This window comes from Equus caballus, chromosome 1 (assembly GCF_041296265.1).
Source record: "Equus caballus isolate H_3958 breed thoroughbred chromosome 1, TB-T2T, whole genome shotgun sequence".
NCBI lineage: Eukaryota > Metazoa > Chordata > Mammalia > Perissodactyla > Equidae > Equus > Equus caballus.
This window is the reverse complement of record NC_091684.1, coordinates 10212599-10226913: the sequence shown is the minus strand read 5'-3', so window position 1 is coordinate 10226913 and position 14315 is coordinate 10212599. Positions and strand designations below refer to the sequence as shown.

Sequence of the window (14315 nt, the reverse complement as noted above, 5' to 3'; positions counted from 1 at the left end):
AACCAAGTGTTTTATTTAAGCAGCAGAACCATTCCTTTGAGTAAGAGTTCACAAAGACCCTCAGAATAGAGACTAGACAAACAGAGCTGCTGGGGTTGAGTGGTGTGTGTGTGTTTGGGGCTTGGGAAGGCGGGGGCCCAGACCTCGGCTCTCCTTACTCACCTGGGTGTCTGGAAGAACTCTGAGACCCAGTGGAACTGTTGCCCTGGACGACGGCTTATTTCCTTCTGGCTCTGACAACACTCATCTGGAGGTGTGCCCCTTACGGGTGAGTACCTACTCCTTGTTGGATGTGAGTGAATGGAAGAGAGTGTTTCCTCCCTTCTCCACACTGGGGGCATAGAGCTTGGAGACCAACTTGCAAAATGCCCCACTCCATGGCTCAGCCTGACTCTAGCCACCCTCATGCCGGCACCTGGGAGCCTGGTGTCTGTTCTGCCAGGATGGAGAAAACGAATGGGGGCCATCACTGGGTGAGGCCAGCAGAGCTGGGGGCAGTGGGTGGGTGGCGGGAGCAGGTTCTGGGAGCACAAGTCAGGCCCAATGGCTGGGAGGCCCCTGTGCTTCCTGTCCGTACACCGGCCAGGCCAGGTGCGGCGGGGACGCATAGCGGGGCCTTCCCTGTCTAATCAGGGGAGCAGCTTGTTCATTGTCGCTGCTGCACTCGAGTCCAAGCTGCTCTGAGCCGGAGAGACAGCACTTTGTTCTCTTTCCTGCCTGGGGTGGGACCAGGCTGAGCTCACTCAGGGTCTTCCAGGTTCTTGTTCATTAACTTTCCTCAAACCCTTTCCCAGATATCCACGTCCACGTTTGGGGCCCCATTTTGTGGATGGGCAAGCTGAGGTCCAGAGGGGGCACTTGCACAGGCCACACCGATAGTCGGGCAGGGCTGAATCAGAACCTGCAGCCCCCTGTCCTTGGAGATGGGGGCACTTGGGGTCACTTGAATAATCCCAAGGCTTGATTGGTGGGAGCTCTGTATCCATCAGATGGAGTGTCTCAGCCTCTCCCTTTAGACCTGGGGAAGTGAGGCCCATGAGTTGCAGTGATGTGCCAAGCTCACACCGTGAGCCAGAGCTGGCCAAGGCCTTGTCCATCTTGCCAGGTTGAGTCAGTAGGCATCACCCTGGTCACCACTCTGAATCTTAAGAAAAGAATAGTGTTTTCTTCCTCCTCCTTTCCTGCCTGCAAGTGAGCCCTTGTCAGAAGGCCTGAAGCCTCCTCACTGCTTCTTGCTTTTCCTTTTCCTTCTCCCTCGGTCTCCGCATCAGGGACTCAGAAGTTTTCTGAGTCAAGTCCGCTCTTGTCAGGTGATGAGCAAGCCTTGTCATTTGTTGGGGAGACTCCTTGATCTTTTAGTCCAGTTAGCCCAAGAAAACGAGACCCTGCTGGTGAAAGAGGCCCCTCCCTGGCTTTCTGGTTGACCCGGGTGGTGGTGCTGGGGAAGGTGGTGGTGGGATGGGTGGGTGACCTGGTTATCTGTTTGTTGAATCCCTATGGCCGCCATCTGAATGTGATGGTGCCAGGTGGAAAGGACCTGAAATCATCCAGTCATTCAATCCTTTGTGCACCAAATGCTTAATGAACACCTTCTCTGAGCCGGTCACTTTGCTGGATGGGTACTGGCACTATTGCAATGTGACCTGCCTTTGAGGATCTCAGAGTGTAGGGAGAGAGACAGACACGCGGACATCAGACAGTAACCCAAGTGAAAGGTAGTGGAAATGGGACAGCCATGTGCCATGAGGATAGAGACGGGAGGGAGCCTGTCCAGTCTTGAACACAGTCGCGATATCTTAGTCTTTCCTACGGCCAAAGGGGAGGGAGACGATGGACGGGACTAAGACGCCCCAACCTGGAACAAGTCAATCATTTTAAAATTTCATTGCTGAACCCGACATAATTCAGACCTCGTATCTGGCTAACGCATCAGTTCATTAGAACACAAAAATACACGATCAAACAGACAATCAAATTTCATGTAAAATAAGCTTCGGCATTAAAACGGCTCCTGGTGTTTTATGTGTGTGACTTGGTGGGCAGATATATTTCCTGCTGCTAGAGCAAGACTGATTTGTGTGAAGGCTCCCGTCACCAAATCACTCCGAAGGTTGGGAGATAAAATGTCGCTTAGGATAATGTAATTGGCCTTAAGGTACAGGAGTTGAATTATTTTCAGTGATTTATAATCTGGAAATTAAAGACTCACTCATTTTCTAATTTAATTCCATCTTCAATGGAAAAATGTTCACTCTGATCTAAATTGGCGAGTAATGTTGCTAATTCAAATGCAGATGTAATTTCGATTCTGGTAGCAGTTTGCGGTGATTGACGGGTCTCCGAAGAGTCATTAAGATCCTTATCTCCCAATCTCACAAATTCCCCGGCAGTTGTGATAATAACTTCGGCTAAGGAGAAAAGGGGAAAAAATAAATTCTCCTCTGTCCTGGCGGGTTGGGCCTAGCCTTTTGCAGGACGTAAATTGTGCATCTCTTCTGAATTTACAGCAATTTACAGCCTGCAAGAGACAATACGGACACTTCCTTACTAAATTTGGTGGTGGCATAAACACCGTGGTTTGAACGTTTATCCATGCTTTCCCTCTAAAATATGAATGAAATGGGCCTGGCATAAGTTAGCTCCGGTTCACAGTTAATTATCTGGGATTTTACACCACATTTGGCGCGATTCATTGATAAGTATCAACTACCTAGGGACAGGCAGACGATGATTAGCGATAATCACGCAGGCTTTGCCCTCTCTCTCTCGGCTGTCACATGGCTACCACATGGTAATGTGTCTTCATCTAAGCAGACCCTAAGAAGCCGGGATGGAGAAATTATGGGGTCACTCCTGCTGCGTGAGAAATGGCCGGGTCAGAGAGCCGGTTGTCCGCACCATCTGTTTGCCCGGTGAGCGGCCGTGTTGAGTTGAGCTGCGGCTTTGGTCCAGTGTGTATATTAACACTCCGGACCCGGCCAGGCAGTGGCTCTGGTTCTTTCTAAGCAGATGGCAAAAGAATTGATTTCTTTGGCCAACAGCTAATTTGATTGAAGTAAAGCCATTAGTTTCTGAGAGCTGGCGGATTCTATCCAGTTTAGACAACCAAGTAAAGATTTGGGGCAAGTTGGGTATATTCCTGCATTTTTAGGGTTGCTGAAGGCCATGAATGAGACATGGGGACTTGTTCTGGAAACAGGCTGGCCCCACTTGCCAGCACTAGCTCTTGTCACAAATGAGCATCTTCTCTGTGCAAGCTTTTAGAGTAGAATTTGTTGGTTTATATCCTATATTGTCTCCAGAGGTACATGGGTCGTGGTTGTACAGCTTTTGAAAGTGAGCGAAACGAATCTCAACCAGCCTGGGAAAGAAATATTTTTGACTTGGAACAGGTACAAAGGTAAAAATATTTTTTGCTATTTTATAATCTGTTTTTAAAGTTCGATTTCTGGTGTGTTAAGCTATGTAGCAAAGACCGTTCACACTCACCATCATCTGTGCTCTCGTCTTATTCTTGGGCACATTGCTGGACCACATTTGCCAGGCTTCATTGCTGTTAGATGGAGACACATGACTGAGTTCTGGCTGAAAGAATGTGTTCACACATCTCTTCTAGGTCCGACCCGTGAAAACCTCCCATGCGTGATCTTTGCTCTCTCTCCATCTGTTGGATAAATGGAGAAGACTCAGAGGATTCTTCCTCCTGCCTCCGAATAGTAGAAGTAGAAGGAAATTTCACCTGAACTGGAAAGGAACTCCTATTGGGTTAAACCATTGAGATCTTGGGGTTGGTTTGTTTTAGCAGCTGACATTACTCACCCTAAACAAAGGTGCAGCATGCGCACCAGCATAGAGTGGATTTACTGATTTTCTCCAATCCCCAGTTAATTCTTTGTGTGCCTCATGTGTCACTGCCAGCGATCAAGCATAGGCTGTAGCTGCCTGATCCACAGAGGAATGGACAGTGCTTCCATTTTGCCTTTAATCACCGTGGCACTTTGAGTTAGACTTCTGCCTTGAATCTGAGGACTAGTAAATAGGAAGCATTTTGGTTTTACAAATACGTAGACATTTCGCTAAGATTGCATGTTATATCCAGAACCAGGGTCAGCAAATAAACTTCCAATTTCAAGGAGGACGTTTTACGTAGATATAAAGACTCACTGAGACGTCATGTGTGTCTTTGGCAATCGTTTTCTGCTTATGGACCTAGCCAGTATTTAGCCCTTAACCACCTTATGTGTAATGGACAGAGACAGCTGGCTGGAGCACCTGCCTTTCCCCTTTCCCATCTCTTTAGTTGAGTCCTTCTCAAAACTCTCCACACACAGCTATTTGACACGTCATTCTCCTTTGTGTTGGGAGAATTTTCTGCTGATGGTCTTGCTGGTGTGACCTGCACCCATGCAGCTGAAGCGATCTCAAAGACCATGGAATGAACTCAGAATATAGACTCCTTTTCTGCTTTTTAATGAGGGCATCAAGAGTGTCCATGTGATTGAAACTCATCAAGGTATATGACACATTGTTGGTGACCTCGGTCTTGCCCCTACCTACCTCTGGCCTCAGTGTTCATCACACCTCTTGTGCCCTTTGCTTCCCTGCTTCCAACAATCCTCAATCCCTTGGGGTTCCCTGGTCGAGCAAAGCCACTCCCACCTCCATGCTTTGTTCCATTACTTTCTCTGTCTGGAGTCCCGTGCCAGGCTCCTCACCATCTCCAGAGCAGAAATCCAGTTCATCTTGGGAATTTCAGCTCAAGCATCAGCTGATCCTTGAAGACTTTTTTGCCCACTCCCCTGCCACCCACAGGAGAATGGTCTCCTCTGTTGCTGTATGGCTTTGTCACAGTGCCCAGGACTTTGGACCACTTTAGTTTGTTTACCTATCTGTCTCCCTTCACCCAGTGTTTGGAGGACAGGATGGTGACGCTAAATGTCATTGCCGTACTATTCATATCGCGTTGTTATTATTACCAACAGTTACATCACAGAAATATCCATGATACCTCATTCATGCTGTACTGTGGGGTGGCCATTCTGGATCCAGGCAATTTCTGCCTTCAACCCTGAGCATGGAGAGACTTTTTCATTCTGATGCCAGGCAATTGGCATGTCATCTCCTAAGTGTCTTCCTCTGATAGAGAGTGGTAGCTGGTGATGCTGTTTGAGTTTGTGGCTGACTGTAACTACACGCAGATCTGCTCCTGTAAACCACGTGGGTCACTTGATGCCAACAGGAGTGACAGAACTGAACTGGGCTGTCATTCTTGATGCATCTAATTCCTTTGAGCCACTCATTTAAATAAAACCTGTGGTCCAGAGTTCTACAGGTTAACAACATGGCATGTACGTAAGTATTTCCTTTTGTGCTTTTGGATTTTTTTCCTTTTAATTTCATCAAGTGCCCTCTTGTCCCTTCATCAGCAGAGTACAAAGAGACACTGCTTCACCTGCCCTCGAGCAGTCGTCTCCGTACACAAGGGTCCTCTTACACGACCCTCTTTTAGGCTAAATACCTAAGCGTTTTCATCTCTCCTGATACAGCCGTCCTCTTGAAGAATTTTGGCTCAGAAACTTCAGGAGCAGTGCTGAAGTCCATTTATTTAGCTCATTTTCTCTTGATGATAGTACCAGTAACAACTACTAATTATTAAGAGCCAACTATGGGCCAGGTGCCGTATGAAATGCTTGGCCTGCGTTTTCCCCTTTGATCCTCATAACCAGTGCTATACCACAGATACTATTGTCTCTATTTGGCACAGAAAGGAACTGAAGCCCTGAAGGGTCAAGTCCAAGGCCACATGGCCAATCAGTGTTGAAGGCTGCATTTAACCCAGGCTCCCTCACACTGCCATTGACTTGGCTCCCAGCCTGGAAACTCCGTGAGGGCAGCACCAGGGCCTGCATCCGTATGTCCCCCATGGAGCCTGGGTCATGGGCAGTGCCTAACGCCTGTTGCCTGAACGAAAGAATGACGTACACCGGACTCCACAGTCTAAGTGTCTAAAGTGCTGAAGTTTTAAGCATAGATGGGGGTGGCTGGGGGTGTTTTTATTCTCTTTTAAGCCCTTGTATTAGTCAGGGTTCTCCAGAGAAATAGAACCAATAGGATGTGTGTACATATAAAGAGATTTATTTTAATGAATTGGCTTATGCAATTACGGAGACTTGGCAAGTCCAAAATCTGCAAGGTGGGCTAGCGGGCTGGAAAGCCAGGAGGAGCCAGGCTGTTGCAGTTCAAGTCTGAAGGCTGTCTGACCTGGGGGAGGTTAGTCTTTTGTTCTATTCAGGCCTTCATCTGATTGGATGAGACCCACCCACATTGTGGAGGGTAACTGCTTTTCTCAAAGTCCACCAATTTAAAGCTAATCTCATTCAAAATCACCCTCACAGAAACATCCAGAATCATGTTTGACCACATACCTGGGCACCTTGGCGCAGCTGAGTTGACACATAAAATTAACCATCACAGCCCTCTTCTCTGTTTTGAGGACACAGTCAAGGAGACGTTTGGTCATTTGCTCAGTACTGTGTGATCATCAAGAGTCGGCTCTGGAGCCTCATGGGAGCCCCGATTCCTCCATTTACTCACCAGGAGACCTCAGGAGAGCAGAGTAACCTCAACGGTTAACTGGAACTGATCACGGGGAGGAATAACCCCAGCTGATGGGGAGATTAAATGACAACGTGCGTGGGAAAGTGCTTTGAAAGCGTTAAGGTGGTGGATAAAGCTAAGCGATCTGTACTTGTCATCATTTTCTGCTTGGACACAGACTTAGCCCTTCAGCCCATCAGGACGGCGTTTCCAGCCAGGACTTTCCGACGGCTCGGCCGTCTTGGATACCAAGGCAGCTCCGCTTTACTGGACGTGATACTGGACAATCAGGCCACGTTCTCAAAGGAGGCGAATCGTGGGCAGCCGGAGAGTGGCCTGGTGTCTGGTTGGTGATGTGAGGCAAGGCTGGGAGTGAGCCCATCCTCAGATGTCGCAGTTTAGGAGAGAGGATGTGGCCCTGCCGTGGAAACCCCAACATGTGGCTCACACTAATTTTTTTTTTTTCCTACAAAACCCTTGGCTGGAAAGTCTCTGAGCACTTTGTATATATTAACTTATCACATCTAGTAAGTCAGTAGTATTCTTCCCATTTTACAGATGGGGCCTGAGGCACAGGGAGACTGGGTAATCTGCCCAAGGCCACACACCAGTAATTATCAGGGCCCAAATTTGAACCCAGGGCTCTAACACAAGAACCTGTGTTCCTAACCACTTCTCTGTGCCTGCTCCTAGGGGCTGGCACCCAACTAGGGACCACCAGAGACCACCAGAACCTAAGGGAGTTCAGTGATTTGTTGTGTAAATACTCATATGGAGTGCTTCCAAGACACCCTTGTGGGACCTTGGAAAGGTCCCTTCTCCCAGGGCCTCATTTTCCCCATCTGTGCAGTGGGAGCCCCACCATGCTGCCCTCCTTGGCTCTATGATTTCCCCATCTGGGAGGGGGGCCTCCTTGACTCCAGGCTCCAGCTTCTGCTCTGAGATCTTTCATCGTCCCGCTCTCACGTAGTGACTTGCATCACTCAGCAAGAGGAGATCCACCCCACAGGATGGAGATCTGACAGTTGTCTGCATGTGGAAAGGACAGATTTTTGCCCCCCTCAATCCCTCTGCCTATTCTGCTCCTCAACCCTTCCAGAAAGTTCCATGCTAGGCAGCTGGGTAAGGCAGGAAGGCTCGGCTGGATGCTTGTGCATGATCCTTCCCGGGTTCCCCATTCGCTCTGGCTGTCAAGGAATGTGGACATCACTGCCTTTTTCAGCATCACATCCGGCCACCTGGAAAAACACGGAACCTAATACAGGAAGGGATTGGGAGACAGGATGAAAAAGAATCCAATCTCGGGGTTACAGTCCTGAGGGGGGTGGGTGGGAGACTTAGTGCGAGCACAGGACATTCTCCAGGGGACAAAGCAAGCTGGACATGAAGTATGGCTGTCCCAAATGGGCACCGTGCTTGAACAGTCAGCCAGATACTACTAAATGCCGGGTTGGGACCTGGGGAAGGAAGGGATCAGCAGCTCCCATCACCTCCCACATGCCAGGCATGTGCCGGGCACTTCCTGAGCACCGTCTCATTTGTTCCTCTCAATAGCCCTATGAGAATTCCCACTCTGCAGTTGTGGAAACTACGTTCCAGGGCCAGACTCGTCCCAAATCACAAGGCCAGCCAGTCTTAGAGCTGAGATAGCAGCCTACCCCCCAGAGCCACTTCTCTCAGGCTCTCTGAATGGGGCTGAACCAGGGGAAGCCCCCTGGGAGCCGGGCCTGCACACTCCTGCCCTACCTCTCCCAGACAGCTGCAGGGGACCACCGAGTGGGCCTGGCTTTGGGGATCTCTGCCAGGCTGGGCTACAGAGCTGGTAAACTGTGTGCTCATCTCCTGTGCCTAACATCCCCCTCGCTAGTTATGAACTCCTTAGGTCTTTCCAGCATAACTGCCCGGCCGGTGCCTTGCGGGCACTTTCTGCAGACCCAGAGCTTTGCACCATGAGTGAGGGGCTATCCCTATCCAGAGAGGAGACCCCATCAGCAGAGAGCTAACAATCCTGAAGCCCAGCTCCAGGGCGCCACGACAACTCCCCCTAGATGAACTCCCAGCTCCCTCCGAGTCCGGCCCTGATCAGAGCTTCTCAGTAAGACCAGCATCCTCCCTCTGGGGAACGTCTCAGAAGACAGATGCCGTCCAAAGATGGAGCAAAGCAGTACTGAGCACTGAAATGAGAACATAAAAGTTTTCCAGTTTACTTATTAGTACAATATGTAATTGGATAGAAGGAGCAGGTTTCAAAAATTTGTCTTACCATAATGACTATAATTTTTTAAAGATTGAAAATGAATCTGACTAGAAAATACCATTAAACTACCAAGTTGCTTAAAATTTAAAGGGTAATTCACATATAATGCTTTTATTTAATAGCCCAATTTACAAAACGTCTAAAATTAATGCGGATCTTTTCAGGACAAAATCAGCCGTAACTGCACCAACTAATTTTTGCTCATTTGAACTGAATTATTAATAAGAGAGAAATATACCATATGTTCCCCAAAGAGCTGGATACATTTATTTCAAATAAAAGCACTGTGTTTGGTGGAATAGAAGAGGTTTAAATGCTTTCAGAGAAATGGGTTACTTATATACAGATTTAATAGAGTATAAATCAAGCAACATAATTAAGGACGCAGCTGCTTCCGAACCCAAAGCTGGCAGCTTTGGCTTCTCAAGTTCCTTTATCACCTGCATGGCTTTCATCAGCAATCATTTGTTCTCATGGAATAATGCCAGTGAATCAGTGATTTTGCAGTTTATACTGTACTGAAAAGGAATTTTATAGCAGGGTTAGGTTAACCTTGGTCCTATCTATTGACTTCATCTATTTCTCGTCTAAAAAATATTTGTTGAGTACCTACTGTGTGAAAAGCAGTGAATTAGTTTCTGAACAAAATGGATCTGGACCTTTTTTGCTTGCTTCCTTCCTCTCTCCCTTTCCTTCCTTCTACCTCTCTTCCTTTCTTTACTCTCTCCTTTCCTTCCTATTACCCCTCATCCTACAAACTCAGGCCTTGGGAGTCAGGTTCAGTGTGTCTGGCCCCAGCCCACACGATGGAACGGGTCAACGCTGCGGCGTGTGCCTTCCCTGCTGCTGCGGATGGGCTCGGCCCCAAGGCCGGTTAGAAGACCCTGATCTCCACCCCCTCTTGTTTTTGAGGACTGACGGCTTTCAGAATTGGTCAGAGCGCCGCGCAGCAGACTGTCAGGGAAGAGCCTGCAGATGGGCACGTTCATCGCCAGCATAGAGAGGGGCTCAAGACGCGCTTTCTGATCCTTCAACTGTCCCTGGTTTGACAGCACATACTAACATTTCTCTCTGTATTAGGTTATAGCTCTTGAGTTGAATTGACCGGATTGAGAGGACTTTTGGACTATCTCACTCCATCCAAAGGTTGTCAGCACGTGGGCAGCTCAGAGACTGCATTTGGTGCCTGCTGGTCCCCAGGGGCTCTGCACAGAGCCTTCTGTGCCCCTCTCATGCAGGCACCAGTCGGTGGGCAGGTCCTGCACTGTGGGCACTCCCAGTGTTCTTTCATTTGTGCTGTCACTGCTTTCATTTCTGTCTTGATTCCTGGATTCCCTGTAAGCCCCACATGGGCAGGCACGGGTCTCGTTGATTCACTGTGCTATTTCAGTGGCTGTTACAGTGTCCAGACCCATGGTAGGTACCCAAACCCCATGGACCATGGATGAACAAAATGAATGAATGAATGAATGTGATTTCTGAACGCTGACTTCTGACGCCTGTGTGAGTTTTCCAGCCTCCAGCGTGCCTTTGCTGACTTTGGCGATGCCGTCCTGGCAAGCAGAGTTTAATCGAGAGGACGTGTTTGTTTCCTTGCAGGCCTGTGGGCAGATCGACGCTGGTAGCTGCAGCCCCTGAAAATCTGGTGTGTGTGTTTCAACAGCATGAGCAGCCGGTCTCAAACCCCAAAGCACTTGCATGTTAAATTGTATCTCCGAGTGAGTTTTTTGTTTTAATGGAAGCAGTTATCCAACTAGCAGGCTTCAAATGGAAATAGCAGCTCCCTCTACAGCATGGGTGAGGGGTACTTTAATTAATAGCACCTCTTGGATTTTAATGACAGTGGCTTTGGTTTCTGGCCATCTGATGACTACTTGAGCTATTGTTTTCGGGATGCAGGGACATGCAAACCTGCTCCAGTCAGCTTGGACACAATGGGCATCTCAGAGGTGTTGTAATTTGTGGATTTGCTAAGCCTCACGCCTGTGTCTCATTTGTGTCTCAGGGCAAGTGCTCTACCCTGCGGGGTTGAGGGGAATAAAAACCTCTCCATTGTCTCTTTTATTATGGTGCCAACTTGGGGTAGAATTTCCAGCTGCCTGCAGAGCCGCCACACAGCTTCCCATGTATGGACGATACCACTTTGTCACATGGTGGCCATGGTCACAGTGGAAGGCCTGGTCTTCAGTAGCCCCCCAGCCTCCGTGGCTGCCATATTGGGCTGGATCCCTGTGGCCCAGCTCAGATGTGCCCAGGAAGCCATTTTTCTAAGATGGGGGATCTAATCCTGTGGCCGAGGGGGAGAAAGCTCTTGCCTCCCACCTGAAGCAACAGTGACTGGGGGTGGCAGGCCGAGGACAGTGCTGCCACTTAGGAAAATGCCACTCATATCACCCACTAGGTGTTGTGTTTAGGGCTGAGGGTACAAGGTGAGAGAGTCCCTGAAGGGGTTCCTTGTCTGGGAGGAGACAGGCATGGAAGCCCACGGGGACATGTGTGCTATAGGAATACCCGGGTCTGGGCTGTCCTACCCAGGCTTTGGCACCAGCCAGCATCATTCGGCTCCAAAAAGGGCAGAAGAGGGGCCTTTCTGGCAGCCAAGAGAAGCCCCCAACCCTCCCAACAGACTTCCTGGTGGAGGCCTTGCTCTTGTGCTGCCATGAGGGGAGCAAGGGCAATGGTGCCCTCTCCCAGGGGCTCCACGAGAGAAACTCCAAACCTCCCCAGGCCTGGGCGGTTCCCACCCCCCACCTGCCACACCACCAGCCATTAAGGAGCACGGAGGGAGAAAGGTGTGCTGCTTCCAGGGCAGGGCCGTAGGGTCCTCGGACTGTCGCATCCTTCCTCCTGGCTGGGCAGAGCCCTCTGCCTTGGGTTTGGATTTGGGTCCTGGTGAGACCTTGCCAATCTGACTGAGTTACTCAGCCACCCAGTGCACACACATGTGTAAAACCCCTCGGTGCCCTCCTCATGGTGACAGGTAAATCTCGGACTGGGGTCTGCTGGTGTCGCTGCTGGCTGCCCCGCCTTCTTCCCACCCCCACCCCTTCACTCCAGTGTCAGGTGTCCTTTCTCTCCAGAGCCCCTCAGGCTGTCCCTGCATGTTAAGAAGGCCCTGCCTAGTCCCATCCTTCAGGTCTCAGCTCCTCACTCCGTCAGGAATTCCCCGGTTCCCCCGCTAGAGCAGTTCCCCTGCTGTGAGGACCGTGCATGACCCCTTCTCAGACACAGTCCTTAGTTCCCTAGTGAGTCCTTCCCCCGGGAGAGGAGACCCTGGACGCGGCCCTAGGTGCGCATATTTAGGATCTGGGCAATATGGGGAACCAGGGCTTTCTGTTCCTTGCTGTCTGCTGCTGGGCAGCTGGAAGGGGCTGTGAGGACTTCATCTCCCCCTCTTGCTGGACAAACTGTGAACCCCGGGAGGTTCTGATCCCCACTGGATTGTCCAGAACAAACGAGGGCTGCAAACCATAGTGGCACGAGCAGATAAATGAGGAGTGTGAATGTGGGGTGGGGGTTGGAAGGCTGCGCTCCGGGTCAGGGTCTTGGCCCTTCGTGTGCCCATGAGTGCTGCCGGAGGACCAGCCCTGGTGGCACTGTGTTTCCTCTGCCACCTGCCCTCCCATCAGAGGCTCACAACACTCTGGAGGAGGTAATTAACACTCTCAGGTACTCTGGCTTCTCACCCGGGTATTTAAAACCCCTGGGCAGATCGATCCATTTAAATATTTAATTATAATCTACATACCTGAAGCAGAAGAGGAAGCTGTGGGCTCCCAGTGGGGCAGGTCCTTTAACCCGTGAACTTTGATCCTGGGCCCAAAGGTCAGCCATCAGCCCCTCATCCAGCAGCCTGCCCAGTGCTTAATTACCCAATTAATGCGTGGTTTTATAGTCGGGTGGTTTAAGGGACTGTGTAAGAAGAGCGTGGGCCGCCAGGGCCGCAGCCTTCCGTCATGGTCCTGTGGTTCTAATGCACGAATTAAATATCTGTCTCTTCTAAAAGTCAGTGCGTGATTTATTGGAAAATTGGTGGAAACAGCCCTTGGGGGGTTGTGCTCAAAATCTGGTTTAAAAGAGCGGCTGCTGGCTACGACTTTTTGATTTCCTCTATCCTATTGAATGTCATTAGCCCTCTTTCATGTAAAATAAATGTTTGAATCCAGCTCATAGAGGGCTTATTTATTCATTTCGTTCCCTTCACTGCACACTATCATTACTTCTCTGTTGATTCTCTTCTCTGGGAGAATAGGAGCTAAACCCTTCCCTTCGAGGCGCGTATCTGGGATTCAGACGGTGCGAGGCCCCCTGTGCTTGCTCTCCCTCCGCTTCTCCCCACCCCCACCCGGAAGCCGGAGGTCGCGAATTCAGTCCTGGGAAATCATGTGTAACTCCGGGACAGGAAGCACTCGGGTGTTATTTTATTTGTGATTTGCTGTTATTTATTTATTGAAGTGGCCTTTCCCCCAAAGGAGCACAGTATGCAGAAAAACAGAAAGGAGGGACCTGCTCCATCTTGTAAGCTGACATGAAGAAAGCCACTGTCATCATTTTCAAGTAAGGAGGGGAGCCTGTGTTTCGTAAGATGTTGCATCCTTATTTAAAACAGCCTGGTCTAAATCTGAAAGTTGTGGAGGGCCGAGATTCTAACTTCTCCTTGGCCACTGGACCCTCCTCTGACCTTTAATTGTTTAGCAGAAGGTACCAAAGAAGTTCATTCGTTTAACGGGTTACTGTGGGTGTGGGAAAATGGACTCACTTAAGACACAGCACAATAAAGAGAGTTTGCAAGAGGACAGCTAAGATGGAAGGGATCCCCTTGCAGGCAGTGAGGTCCCCAACATCGGGGGTAATCAAGCTGATTTCCCTGGGAGAAAGTAGGATGTATCAGAGATGCAAGTCATAGAAGGAAATGTGGACCAGCTGAAATGAGCATTTCATCTCCTTCTGTGCATCTGAGAGCCTAGGGCCAAATTACGTCACATTCGTAAATCGACAAACTTTTGTCCGCTTTGTTTTCCCAAAGGGCTGAAAAGCCAAAGTGGATTGGGAGAATTCTCCCCTGGTCCAGCCTGCCAGCTCCTCGGGGATTCCATTCACCTGTGCTTTGCCTTTGCAGAAATTAAAGGGACTCAACCGTTCAGGCCTCGATGCCTTACAGCTGCTTTCACACTTGGTTCTCTTTTCTCTTTTTGTTTGAAGTCCTCATCGCAATCCATTGTAGAGTTAGAAACAGAGGCTTAGGGAAGTTAGGTGGGCAGCCCAAGGCCATGGTGCCTGCAAGGTTCAGAGCGGGACTCAGACTCCAGAACTTGTGATCTTCCCGCTATCTCATGGTCCAGGCTGCAGGGCCGTGCTTTGTAAACAGTAGGTGCTTAGTAAATGCTGAATGAATGAATGAGCCATTGCACTTTACCTGTGAGGAGCACCAGGGGGAAGCATTTTGTCTTGGACTGTGCTG

At 49.6% G+C, this 14315-nt stretch overlaps 1 long non-coding RNA gene across 1 annotated transcript in view; it reads left to right on the top strand.

Moving 5' to 3' along the window:
* The first annotated feature begins 219 nt into the window (after positions 1–219).
* Positions 220–14315, top strand: part of LOC111770577 (uncharacterized) — a 50881-nt gene continuing 36785 nt past the window's right edge. The window contains exons 1-2 of the long non-coding RNA XR_002803847.2: positions 220–268; positions 13327–13411. This is a non-coding gene — a long non-coding RNA (uncharacterized lncRNA). The remainder of the gene's footprint in view (positions 269–13326; positions 13412–14315) is intronic.